This window comes from Chinchilla lanigera, unplaced genomic scaffold (genome assembly GCF_000276665.1).
Source record: "Chinchilla lanigera isolate Chin_1 unplaced genomic scaffold, ChiLan1.0 scaffold00041, whole genome shotgun sequence".
Lineage (NCBI taxonomy): Eukaryota > Metazoa > Chordata > Mammalia > Rodentia > Chinchillidae > Chinchilla > Chinchilla lanigera.
Window position 1 is genome coordinate 8,991,341 of NW_004955442.1, and position 14,156 is coordinate 9,005,496.

Genomic DNA, 14,156 nt, shown 5'->3' on the forward strand with positions numbered 1-14,156 from the left:
AAGAAGAAGAAGAAGAAGAAGAAGAAGAAGAAGAAGAAGAAGAAGAAGAAGAAGAAGAAGAAGGAGAAAAAGAAGAAGAAGAAGAAGAAGGAGAAAAAGAAGAAGAAGGAGGAGGAGGAGGAGAAGGAGGAAGAGGAGGAGAAGGAGGAGGAGGAGGAGAAGGAGGAGGAGGAGGAGAAGGAGAAGGAGAAGAAGAAGAAGAAGAAAAACATGTAATCAAAAATGTGAATGTTTAAAAATACTTTTTAAAAATTTATCACAGTAAAAGACACCTTGCCATGAATCCCCCTCAAAATAGGCTCCCTCCACCCCAAACACACTTATCCCATTGTTCTTGTTATTTGCAAAGCAGTTCTGCAAGTCCTCTTTCATGAGTGTCTTTAGTGGTGCTGTTGTAGCTGCCTTGATGTCCCAAATAAACTCAAAACATGGAACTTTCACGCTCATCTTGACTTTGGAAAGAGCCAAATCCAGTGAAAAAGGTAGATGAGGACACGCCACCATGTTTTATGAGCCTGACTTTCTGTTGGATGGCACTCAGCAGCAGCAGTCGCTGCATTTTTTATCACATCTCATAGAGACACTCAGGAAAGAGGACTTCTAGAACTACTTCAGAAAGTGGCAAGAATGATGGGATAAGAGTGTTTAAAGTGAGGTGGGATGCTGGATGTGGTAGCGCACACTTGTAATCCCAGCACTCAGGAGGCCGAGGCAGGAGGATCATTGCAAGTTTGAGACCAGACAGGGCTACAAAGTGAGTTCAAGGCCAGCATGAACTGCATAGAGAGACCCATCTGAAAAAGATCAAAAAAAAATTTAAAAATTGAAAAATAAAGTGAAGGGGGAATATTTTGCACTGGTTAGTGTCAACATGTCTGTTACTATAATAATTTTTTGTTTAAACATTCACTGTACATTTAGATCATATTTCATACATTTATCGAGCATCCACTGTGTACCAAACATTCTTCGAAGTGCTCTTTGTCTTTGACTCACTTGATTTTCACAACAACTCTATGGAGTAGTGTATTCCCATGTTACAGATGAGGAAACTGGGAGGTCGAGACACTGAATGATTTGCCCATGATCACTCAGTAATGGAGCTGGACTCTGAATTCAGAGAGTGCAAGCCTCCCTCTGAAGTTCCAGGCCTTTTGAGGTGCATCATTCTCTTATAAGACAACACTAAGAGATAGGTATAAGACAGATCCAGCAGAAAAATGAAGAAACTGAGGCTCACAGCCTGAAGACATATGTGTACTTACATATCATTGGGACCAGATTTCAAGCTCCAAGTCAACTGTGGGAATTCAGGGGGCCCTCTCTCAGAACTGGGAGAGAGGCCATGGAAGGGGGGCCAGGAGCTGAGGCCTGCATGGATTGTAGGTGCTGGTGTTTTCCTGCGGGGAAGTGGCTCCATCATCAAAGGGTTGTGAGTCCACAGCTGATCTTGGAGTACAAAGACATCTCAGCCAGGCTGGAGCTGGTTCCTGTGAAGCATTATACCAAGAAACATTTTCTAGAAACACTTCTTGTGCCCACTCCATTCTCATGAGGGACTATCATGCCCCAGAGAGCTGAATCAGAAACTTAATTTAATGCTGCAGAAAGTGGTGCTGTGTGAGTCTCTATAGGTTCAATTCTAATAACATTTGTGCTTTGGCCACTAAAGAACAAATTGCAAACCACTGGCCTCTCAGCAGAGAAAAAGGAATGAGGGCTTGGAGCCGGGAGAGCTTTGATTAACTACAGCCTTTGCTACTAACCACTGTGTGACCTGGAGCAAGTAACTTTACCTCTCTGCGCCTCCAGCTCCTGTGTGCACGGAGATGACTCAGGGTGTGTCTAAGTTCTCCTCTTCCTCCAACATGCAGGTTCTTGTGCCCACAGACGGGAGGAGCTACACATCACAGACGTGTCTGCACTTCCCTCTGCACAAAGAAATTCAAGAACAGTGCTCAGGAGGGGAACCTAGAAAAGTCCCTGACTGAAGTGGTGGTCATGCTGGTCTGAATGGCCCTCAGTATCTGATCGGTTCCATGGAGTGATCTGCCCCAGTTGGATGTGCTATTACTAGTAATAGATGACTCTTATTGGATCCCAGGTTTCAGGGCTGGAAGGAGCCTACTATGTGCTAATTATCTTATACAACAACCCTGAGTGATAGACATAACTCAGATCCATCATAAAAATGAAGAAACCAAGGCTCACAAACCCGAGGGCTTGTGTAGTTAGGTATGACTGGGACCATATTTCAAGCTCATAGGACACAAAATCTGTGTTTTTCCCACTGCTTCTCCAGTTCTCAAATGGTCTTGGTTTGACAAACCCAAGCTTTAGAATACTTCATGCGTTAGGACGCATTCAACAGACAGCCACTCAGCAGCTTTTACAAGCCAGGTATCTGAGCCACCAGAGATTCGGCACAAATAGAGAGTAACTCAAGTCCTCGGTTCACTGGACCTTGATCACTCTCTCTGTGGGGAACAACGCAGCTCCAGTAAGACACAATCACAGTTCAAATGCCCATTTTACACTGGTGGACACACAGGGGAAGCACTAACTTCCACTCCTATAAGAGACAACCCCTGACTGGTGACAGTAATTGTGTCATGGGGAAGCATAGAAGGAAGTCGTGCTCGATCCAAATTGGTAGATTTACTGTGAAATGGAAAATGTTACTGAATGTGAAAATGCTGAAAATATGAATTGAAATCGAGTCAGGAACACAAATCACTTCTGAGTTTCAGAAAAGTTTGAAGTTTGTCTGAATAAAATTTACCTGGAAGATGAGTGAGGCAAAGAACAAGCAAAGAAAAATGTGGGTCATGACAGTAGAGTATTGATCCCTGAAAAGCACATAACCTAAGAGGGAATGTTTTGAACATTTATTATGTTCAACATTTCATTCATTCATTCAACAGACACAGTCTGGATACTAAAGAAGCTCATAAATGAATAGGAGACATAACACAGATACTTTAATAATAACACTTCTGACATTGGAATGGTGTAAGGGCTGTGATAGACATGAATTATGTCCAGTGGGCTCTGGATGAAGGAAGTAATTCATTCAACCTAGGGGGCTCCTATAACTTTTCAAGGAAGCAGAGGTATATTACTTGGGTTGGGGGTGCTTACCAGGGTTCAGGGCAGAGAGAGAGAGAGAGACAAAGAATGATCTAGACAAAAGGAAGCAGAGATGCAAAGAGGCAGAGACAGATCCAGAAGCTAACAAGAGTCCAGTGAAGACAGTGTAAGGTGAACAGAGGACAGGTGGATGTAAACCATCTTCTTGACCTCAACACTATTGACATTCAAAGCTGTCTTGCATGTTGGCAGGGGTTTAGCAACAACCCTGGCCTTTTCCTACTAAGTGCCACAGCCAGGAACACTCCATAATCCTGGTCCACAAGGCCAGCATAAAGAGAGGGTGATAAGGTTTAGATCTAATGCCCCCCAAAAGCCTCTTGCATTTGGTAGATGATTGGCTTACAGCAGCACTGTACTCACCGGGAATTTATTCTCCCTCTCCAGTCTGCCCTTCCGTCTCTGCTTCCTGGCTGCCATGAGGTGAGCAACTTGCCTCTGCCCAGGCCCTTCTACAATCACCTTCGAGCCAACCAATGGTAACCACGAGCCAAAATAACCCTCGCCTCCTTAGAGTTGCAGGTGTTGGGCATTTAGCAGACAAATGGGAAATGAGGCAAGACGCAAAGGGAACAAAGGGAGAGAGAGACGCATTGCAGTGTCTTCGCTCCTGCTATGCCAAGGCATTTACAAGGCTGACCTCACACCCAGGATAGCACCTGATGCTCTGCACAGTGCCCATGAGTGTGCAACTTCAGCCTTGGGCAGCATCATTAATTACCCTGGCTCCGTGTTGGTTGATACTGTGTTGGTTTTGTTTTTGCTTCTGTTTCTTTTTAAACAGTGGCTTCTTTTGTCCTGCGCCCTCTTCCCGAATATCCTCCCTCCTGGACCAGCCACAGGGCACCAGGGGAAGAAGACCAAACCACCCAGTGAGGAACTGCACCTCCCACAACCAGATGCCAGCTAGAGGCCTGCTAAGATGTCAGGGTTGGGTCTTTTAAAACAAGACAAATAAAACAAGAGGCTACCCCTGTCAGTGGCATACCATCCCTCACCACCGTTTACCTCACCCATCCCATCTTCCCTGCATCCCACCACCCCACAAACCTCCTCTGAGCTTCAGCCTTCTTTGCAAATGGGCAGCAGTGCAAGCCGAGTCCCCCACACACCAGTGCCTTCTCAGGTCCACTCACCTGCTCCTCTAGATTACATTTACCTCCTCCACACCCCACCCATGCCTAGCTCGGGCCACCACTGTGTGCTCCCAGAAAATGCTATTTTGTAATTGTCTTAGTGACTTGCCTGTCTAACCAACTAGTCTAGGGATCAGAAAACTGCAGATGGGGCCAAATCTGTTTTAGTCAACAAAGTCCTCTGGGAGCACAGCCATGCTCGCTCTTCACACCATAGCTAGAGCTGCTTACACTGAGGGAGCTGTCACAGAGACCCCATGGTCCACAAAGCCTGAAGCTTCTGCTCCCCAGCACTCTGCAAAACACTACTGCCAACCTCAGCCCTAGGCTGCAGGGCCCCTAAGGGCAAGAATCAGTCTGTTTCTCCACTGTATTGCACCCGTATCTTGTGCCAGGCCTGGAAGACAGAAGGAGCTTAATGAATATTTGATGAGTAGAATATTTGATGAACGTTGAGTGCTTAAGTGTCAAGCTCTGTGACAATGTCACAATGCCAGCACATAAAAGACTACTTCAGCAAAAGAATTCCAAATCAGAAGAAATGGTCTACTTGAAACAAAATCATCCAGAAACACACACACACACATGCACACACACACACACACACACACACACACACACACACACACCTGGCCTCTCAACAAAAGGAACCAGTGGCAAATGGTGTGTTGGGTTCTCACACACAGAGGATACCCCACAGAGTAAGATTTACAGTATCTTCCTGCATGAGCTGCTATGATTTGTCTTTGAATGTTTCTTTTTTCATCCAATGTTTTGAACAAGAACAATCCATTGTTGAATTAAACTTGTATGTCATCAGCCTAGAAATTTGAGATGAATAATCTAGACTTTTTTTGAGGCTTGTAAGGAGCAAGAAGAGAAAGGAAAGCTGATATTATCTGTAAAAGGATAAGCATGGCCTCAGCTCCTCAAACTGGAAACATCTTCCCCATCTCAAAAAAATTAACCCTTGCCCCACTTATCCAGCTGATAAACACCTTTCTCAGAAGCCAGTTTTTCTTTGGCTCCTTGATCTGCTCCCCAAGCTCCTCCCTCTGCTGAATCTAAGAGCACTTTGCCCCTTCTTATAGGATGATCACCTCTCAGAACTGCTTGCCCAACAGTTTACATCTTTAGGGCTACAAGTTTGCTGAATAGTTCACTCTCCTCTGTCTTCTGGATACATGGTAAGGTCTCCACAGATGTTTATAAAATGACTGGAAGGATAAATTAATAAAAGAGAGAAAGAGGAAGTGGTTGAACCAAATAACTGAACAAGTTGGTGACAGGAGTGGGTAAGTGAAGATGGGTAGGCTAGAGGTGAGTGGGGAGGCTAGAGGGTGAGTGGATGTATGGGTGGATGATGGGTGGGTGGATGGATGGGTGGATAGAAAGGTTGGATTGGATAAAAGTGACCAAATTGAAGTTACGAAGGAAGTAATAATATCCTCAAAACCCTGAGCAGCTGGTGTCTGACACACATCTACCCCACTTTACTCCTTAGGCTTCTCTCCTTCAGGTGTAAATGGCTCCAACCCCAGATAGTTCTTCCCAGTATCCTCACTTCCTACTTCCATCATTGCTTTGTTTCTCACCTCTAGAGGCTGCCCCAGCATTCTTGGATCCACCAGGTCAGCTTTGTCCAAGAAGCAAGAAAGCAAAGGGACTTTGCTTATGGGAAGCAAGCAGATTGCCAGCTTCCAGCCCCGAGGAGGATGGGGGGAGACTACCTGCTTGCCCATGCTGTGCCTAATTACAGGCTCTTTCTCTGATTTACAGGGCTTAGTATCCCACCTCCACTACAATACAAAATAAGAGAGCAGAGATAGCGTGACAAGGGACAAGGTTGCGAGTGTTTGTCTCTGGAGATCTTTCCTTGTCTTCTACTCATCTTTCATTCAAGACTCATCTGATTCAAAGAGCCAGCCCTTTCCCAGGGTTGCCCCAGCACTCCAGAGAACACAAACGGAAAGCCTGTGCTCTAGCTTAATAGAGGACCACTCAGCAGATGGGGAAACTGAGAACAGGCAAGGGCAAGTGACTAGCCCAAGTTTACCCAGTAAAGAAGTAGAGGGCCAGGGGCTGGAGCCCGGATCTCCTTCACAGTCCAATGGGCTTTGCCTGTGCACTGCCTTAACACATCAAATCTGTATGGCTCCCTTGGAGACCCTGGATAAAACTCAGCATCATGTCCATGAATGGCGCCCTGTCCAAGCTCATTTAGCATTCAGCTGGGGCTGATAGGAGCTCCGATTACGATGCTGGAATTCTTTTTATTTGCAAGTGTTAGCAATTTAGTATCAGGGGCATTAGTCAGTAGAGTCTTAAAAGCAATTGTAAGCAAATCATGCCAGAAAGGAAAGATCTCCACTCACTCAAACACACACACACACACACACACACACACACACACACACACACAATCTTCCTTTCTCAGCTTTAATTAGGTTGACCTAGATTGATACGAAAAAATTCCAGACCCAGAATTAATTTCTCTTTGATGATTATGAGAATCACCAGGTTTTTTTGTTTTTTTGTTTTTCTGTTTTTTTGGTTTTTTCAGAAAATGGGAATTCAGAGATAAATTGAGTGAAAGGATAGTATGGGATTCCTACAACAATAATAGGTTGACAAGGGCTTTGATTAAAATCAGAGACAACAACCAAAGCCAGTGCTGTTAAGTCAAACAAATATGCATTTTTGAATCCCAACTATTGAAGAGAAAAATGAAAGAAAGTTAATAGGAAACAGGGAGCTAGATCTTCTGCAGATGGAAGAGAGACCAAGAGAGGGAGGTACAGGGAGGGAGGATCGGGGAAGGGGGCATAAAAAGAATTAAGATGTGTTATGTACACGTACCAACTCCCAGGGGTGAATGTAATCTTTGTGTACTAATAAAATGTCTTGACAGTTCTGACTCTGTTCCTCCCTATCTGTGTTAACTCGGATGACTTACCTTCTCTGAGGCCCTACTTCCTGTCCTACATACATGGGCGAGCGCACGCAAGCACGTACGCAAGCACGCACGCACGTACAGGCACGCACAAATTCATAGTTCATTCTTTGTTAAGCAGCCAGGAGATTTTCCAAAACATAAATTAATACAGAAGCCTATCTGATTAAGCCTTCAGCATCCTCTCATTTAACTTAGAATAAATCCCACACTCTAGCATGTGATCCACAAGAACTGCTGATGAGACTTTTGCCTTACGTGATTGTATATGGCTGTATATATGTTTGGTTGGATGTATTAAAAGCCTAGGATATTTGTATAACCAAGCACAAAGATATTTTTTCTCACATTACAGGCCCAGGCGTCTTCCAGAGAAGCTCCAAAATACCACTCGAGACGCAGACTCTCTATTTTCCTGATCTGCTACAATCAAAATATAGGAAACTTCATAGTCACAAAATAGTTGCTCGAGTCTGAGCTCCGTGTCCACATTCCAGGCAAGAGGAAGAGAAGAAAGCAAGGGGGAAACGACATGCTAGCAGAGTCTGTCCCTTTTTGTCAGAAAATGATCTTTTTCTTTGGACTGCTGCTTGCAAGTAATCAGCCAGAACCTTTTTACAGCATGAAAGGAGTTTAGAAGCTGAATTCACCAACAGAAGTCAGCAACAATGAAGAAAATTCTGCAGATTCAAGGTCCCAGATAAACTGCTTTTTAGTTAATCTAGAGGGAGATCAGCCAGGACTGACCAGGTGAACACCCTAAAAAGAGCGCCTAGGCCCTCCCTGAGCTGAGAGGGCCTCCTCATGGCTTCATGGAGATACCATCATGTTAAAAGGGCCAATGTGGCAAAGGTCTGCAGGGCAACTGTGGAAACATTAGACCCTAAAGTTCAAGAGCTGCCTCCAGCCAAGAGCCTGCCAAAAGCAATGGCTGTTGGGCATGTGCCCATCAGGAAGCAGATTCTGCCAATGATCCACAGGAGGTTGGCACCAGGTCCTTCCCTGACAGAACCTTGACACAGAGTCACCATGCAGCTACCATCCTGACTGCAGCTCCCTAAGACCCAGAAGCAGAGGTGCAACTAGGCTGTGTTCAGGTTCCTGACCTGCAGAAATGGAGAGGTACTGAAGGCGGGAGATTCCAAGCTGCCACAGCTGGATGACTTGTTCCACGTCAACAAGTTACAGCACTTCTTGCTACCACTTGGAGGTACCACACGCCTTCCCCCCACAGGGCCTTGGCACCAGCCTCGTGTCTGCCCAGGACATTTCTTCAGGCTCTACGCAGAGCAGGTTCATCCTTTCTGTGTTCCAGCTCATACCCTATCACCAAAGACACCCCTTCTTCCCTCCTAACTTCTGCTTCGTCACTCTCCACACCACCCTCTGCTTCAAAGAAACTAAAATGACCTGAGATTGTCGTTTTTACTTGTTTCCTTGACACTGTCTACTATGCTTGAATGTCAACTCATAGAGAAGTGAATGGTATCTATCTGCGCTACATGTGGACCAGAAAAGGGAGGCCCTTTCCACACCCCGACTCCTGCTGGAGACAGCTGCTCTGGAGCAAGATCCCCAGCCGGCCTCAGCACCCGCACCTCTGATCATCCTGAGGGCTCTGTTCCCAAGTGGGACAGTGCTTGGCTGGCACTTTGCTTTTCCTAGAGCCTCCTCCTCCCACACCCTGAGGTGTGTTGTCCCCCAGACCCTCCCCCGTAACACTCCTCCCCCACGCACACCCAACTTGTTACATCAGTTTCAGTTACTCATGGTCTATAACAGTCTAAAAATATCAAATGAAAAATTCCAGAGATAAAAAACTCTGTAAGTTTTACATTAAGCATGTTCTGAGTAGCATAATAAAATCTCGTGCCATCCTGCCTGAGCATGAACTATCCTTTTTTCCGGTATGTCCACATTGTATACATTACCTTCCCTCTAGCAACTTTGTAGCCATGTCAGCTAATCACATTGACTATCACAGTGTCACAATACTTGTGTTGAAATGACTTTTTATCAATTTAATCATGGCCATAAATCACAGCAGTAGTGGTGCTGACAATTTTACTATAGTATATTGTTCATAATTGTCTATTTTAGTGTTAGCTATTATTGTTACTCTCTTACTGTACTTAATTTATAAATTAACCTTATGCCAAAAATATATATGTGTAAATTAGCCTATCTCATGCACATGTATGAAGAGGAAAATATAGCACATATCAGGCTCAGTACTACCTGTGATTTCAGGTATTCATGAAGGATCTCAGATTGTGTCTCCTTCAGATAAAAAGGCAAAACTGAAGTCAGTATTTAGGTGTAAGTGATTGTCTTACAGGAGCCAGCAGGGATTTTTTTTTGCTCAACATCCAGTGTAAATAGAAGATAGCTAAGAAATTTAAACACAGTATTAACTCTCTACTGCTTATCTCCAAATTGTCCTCATATATTAAACAGGAGCAATCTACCAAGAAGTACAGGGCCATCTTATCTGTATTTATCTGATAGTCAAATAATAGAATCAAAGAATTGCACGTTAATATGAAACAATAGTATCAGAAATTTCCAGAAGGCTCATTAGAAAGTATTCTGTCCACCTCTTCTAAGCCAAAAACAGAATAAGTTGCAGCACACTTGCCTCGAGAGACCCTCTGTGCAGGTCTGTGGGAAGCCATCTGTTGCAAACATGAACTCTGCCTGCTCCTCTCGGAATGCACAGGGTGTGGGGTGTCGTGGGCTGGGGGCGCCAGCTAACCTACTCCTACTCCTCTGATTTTACCAGAGGAGGACCAAGATGAAGTGCAGCCAGCAGAAAAAGGAGAGTTTCTGGCATATTTCAGGTGGTCTGAGGCCACGGGTGCCTTTGTGTTACTTCACGAGGAAGTCCAAAGTCTAGACTCAGACTTCTGTTTCAGGCAACATGCAGATCAGATATTCAGAGGTTGTCTAGATAACTAGATTTTGGAATACAGGCACTTTCATTATTGAGATGACAAAGAGTACAAGAGCTATCCTGGATAGCTCTTATACATACATAAACACTGAGGGGAAGTTACAGTAGGGAGAAGCAACACTCGTGAGGGACTGTGAATGTCTCAGCTAAGGAAGACCTGTTGGCCTATGGTAAAGTGGGGAGATTGGACCTCACCCTCCCCTACCAGCTAAGCATCTGGCAGAGACTAAAATAGTCTGAAATTGCCCTCAGATCTTGGAAGGAAAAACTGCAAGTCATCTCTGTGGAAAGCATTCTTAATGTATATCCTAAGGTTTCCCCCAGATCAAGAGTATCCAAAATGAGCTTGCAAATTAATATACAAAAAGGCATGATTTAAAATGACCAGATAAATTTGAAAACCAAGAAAAAGTGAAATAAAACTATAATTGTTGAAATTAAAGCCCAGTGAATTTTCAAAAAATTACACACAACTGGAAAAAAAAGAGAGAGAGAGAGAGAGAGAATTGGTAAACCAGAACATAAAAGAAAATAGAAATACCCAGGCAAGAAGAGGAGAACAAGAAGTTGAGATAGGAATATGAATCCCTTGTAGAAAATATATCAAGAACAAAGGTGAACCTATCACTGAAGAGGCAAAGACTGAGAAATTTCCAGAGCTGATAAGGGTATGAGTCCACAGATATAAGAAGTACCACTTCAGAACAGGATAAGTGAAAAGAAGCCTATTCCAAGATACATTGTGGCAAAACTACAGAACGTCAAAGGCAAACACAAAGTGTTTGGAATGGATTAACAACCACCTGCCCAGATGCAACAATTAGAAATGTACTTGCCTGGCAAGCGCAAGGTCGTGAGTTCGATTCCCAGTACCGGAAAAAAAAACAAAAAATAAAATAAAATAAAATGTACTAATGACAATTAAAGCAAAAAACAATTAGACTAGCCACAACTGGACCTAAGACAGTAACAATTGAAGTCATAAAAACATCATCTCTTTAGTGTGCTAACACAATTGTCAAGCTAGAATAGCAGATCTGACAAGTGCAAGCTAAGGTTGTTCACAGGTTAACAAAAACCAATAGCTTTAACCACTGATTCCCCAACTAAAAGAACTTCCACAGTATGTAGTTAGGGCAGAATAAATAATCATGGATAAAAAGATCAAGATTCAGGAAGAAATGACAAAGAAAGGAAGAGAAAGGTAAAGCATGCATGTAATCTAAACAGCCACTGTATTCATAAAGTAAAAATAATTGTCTAATTAGCAGGCTCAATAAAAAAATGAAATCCTGGGCAACAAAAGTATATAAATTAGAAGGGAGATGGATAGGGTCACAGTGTTTCAAAATCTTCACATCTCTAAGCAGTCTAGAGAGCAAGTGACAGTAAAGGTACCAACATTAAAAGTTAGGAAGCTTTACAGACATAGGAAAACTTTAAATAGAATCATTTAAAGAGTAAAACCCAAAAGTTATAGTTTCCATCCCAGGAGAGAAAACAAATAGGAAAAATACTCAATTTTTACAACCAAAAACAAAAATTAGATATATGTAGAAAGCTGGACAAATGAAACTCAAAGTTAAAATGGGAAAAAAGAAGTCCAAATACATCAATAAACAAATAAATGTAAATAGCATAAACATTCTAGTTAAAAGACATAGTCAAATTGAAGGGGAAGAAAATTCAGTTGTGTGCTGTATTTAACACAAAGTTAAAACAAAAGGAAGAAAATGAATCAGACATAATAACACAATAAAAAAGGTCCTATTACTACCAGACAAAATAACATTTAAGTTTAAAAAATGGTAAGAAAAATCAGTATAAAATAATAACACATTCACTCCTTCAGGGAGATATAATTTTTAAAATAATGATCTAATCTATTTTGCAAATAATTTTGCAAAATATATTGCAATTGCTTCCTCAGGCTTCTGCATAGAGCACCCCAGCTGACCACACATCTTAACAAGTACGGGAAGAAATGACCATGAGCATTCAATTCAGCTCTGAATATAGTGTCCCCAGCTCTAGTGAAAATGGCCCATGGAGTGACAACTCTTCCCGTATGTGTTAATCACTGTTTCATTGGTGAGATATAGTACCTGAAATACTCAACATATAGGAGAAATTGTTTATTTTGGTATCCAGTTTTGGAGGGTTGAGTCCATAATCCACCAACTTCAAGGCACACAGATGATAGTGGCCAGAAGTAGAGAGAAAGGAAAGAATCTGAACAACAGATACATCCTCCAAAGGCACACCCACAGTGACCCATCTCCTTCCACTGGGCTCCACTTCCTCACAGCACATTCATCTAGACACTCATCAGTGGATAGATCTAGTAGCGAGTATAATAGCCCCATAATCCAATCACCTTCCAAGAGCCCCACCTCTGATCATATGAAACTTTGGGCGAACAATTTACATCCAAATCATAACACCATCTCCTCAGCTAAGTGAGTTGTTCTTCCCACAAGGAGGAAGGTGGCCAGAGCCAAACCTTGTTCCCCAAGCTCCCTGCAGAAGGCAGCAGTGTTAGGAATGCTTCTTACTGTATGGCTGGGCAGGAACACAGAAAAGAACAAAGGAACAATTCACACTGAAAAGGCAGAAGTCCTGTCTTTGCTGAACATAATTTCTCTATGTCTTTTCATCGTCTTAATGTCTAGTAAGATCTGCACGATTGGGGCAGAAAAAGATCTGATCCAATCCTTTCAAAGACAAGCAAACAGAAAACACAGAATTATTTGCCTATAGTCACACAAATAATTTATTTGTGTATACACATAATCATTAATATTCATACAATGACCCGAGAGATCTTGAAAACAAATGAATTTAAATGCTAAAATGGCAAATTCTCCCAGAATAAAGAAAAAGGCCTCCATCAAACCGCTCCACTAAATTAAAAAATTCACTCCAATAGGTCTGCTTTCCTTCTGCAAAGGGCCAGCAAACAAGAAAGCTGTCACATGCTGTGCCCAGCCCTGAAATGTCAGAGAGCTGCTGACTCCTGTAATTCATCACTGAATTGAAAGCATTACATATGGGAAGAGCAAAAATGTAATTCCAGCTCATTTCAGTAAGAACTGATCTAAGAGTTCATTACATAAAGTAATTTTTACTAACATAACTTTGAATGTGTCCTCCAATGAGGGTTAGAATCTCTCCTGTGATAGCCAAGGTTGATAAGGAAGAATTTGCACACATATAATAAAATACCGGGTTGTTTTTTTTTTTTTAATGTTTGCATACTGTTGAGGAGGAGGCTAGAGCATGCTGAGACACTTAGCTGGAAGTTAAGAGTTATTTTAAATGGAACCTAGAGATTCAAATCATTTGTGTCCTTGAGCTGTGTGACCTTAACACCTCCATTTCTTTATCTACAATATCTGTGTTTCATGTGATAGTTTAACAAGGAAACAGATGTAAAATACTTCACAAAAGTTCAAGGTCTTACTGAACAGTAGTTTTCTTATAGCTCACCAAACCTCAGTTTATTTGTTTGTGATATTAAGATATTAATACCTCCCTGTCCAAAACATACTAAAGATTAGAAGAGGGAATGGATGTGTGTGAAATGCAATGACTGCTGTTTCCAGTCCACACCCTTTGGGTAGCTGGTGTGAAATCCTTCTCAAGACCTGGATTCCCCAGATGTGCATCTCTCTGGCCCCGGTGGCAGGCTCAGACAAGTGATCTTCCATCAGGAATTTGAACTTCTGCCAAGTTCAAGTATAGGACTAAGATATCCACATCTTCAAGCATTGGAAACACATCCTTCCTCTTTCTCACTAAGCAGACTTTTCTGGATGTAGAGGAGAGATCTCTGGTGAAATTCAGAAGTTCTCAGCTTATTCACAGTGATCATCAGTAGTGGGAGTAAGGCTGAAAAACCTCAGTGCCCAGGAGATACTCAAACCCACTTCAAAGAATCTCGGGGACCCAGCTCAGCCCCACG

The 14,156-nt window shown here is 42.7% G+C and overlaps 1 long non-coding RNA gene across 1 annotated transcript in view; it reads right to left on the reverse strand.

Moving 5' to 3' along the window:
* Positions 1-14,156, reverse strand: part of LOC102013345 — an 81,240-nt gene that overhangs the window by 47,346 nt on the left and 19,738 nt on the right. The window contains exons 2-3 of the long non-coding RNA XR_262126.1: positions 1,797-1,931; positions 1,266-1,490 (exon numbers count right to left, since the gene is read on the reverse strand). This is a non-coding gene — a long non-coding RNA (uncharacterized LOC102013345). The remainder of the gene's footprint in view (positions 1-1,265; positions 1,491-1,796; positions 1,932-14,156) is intronic.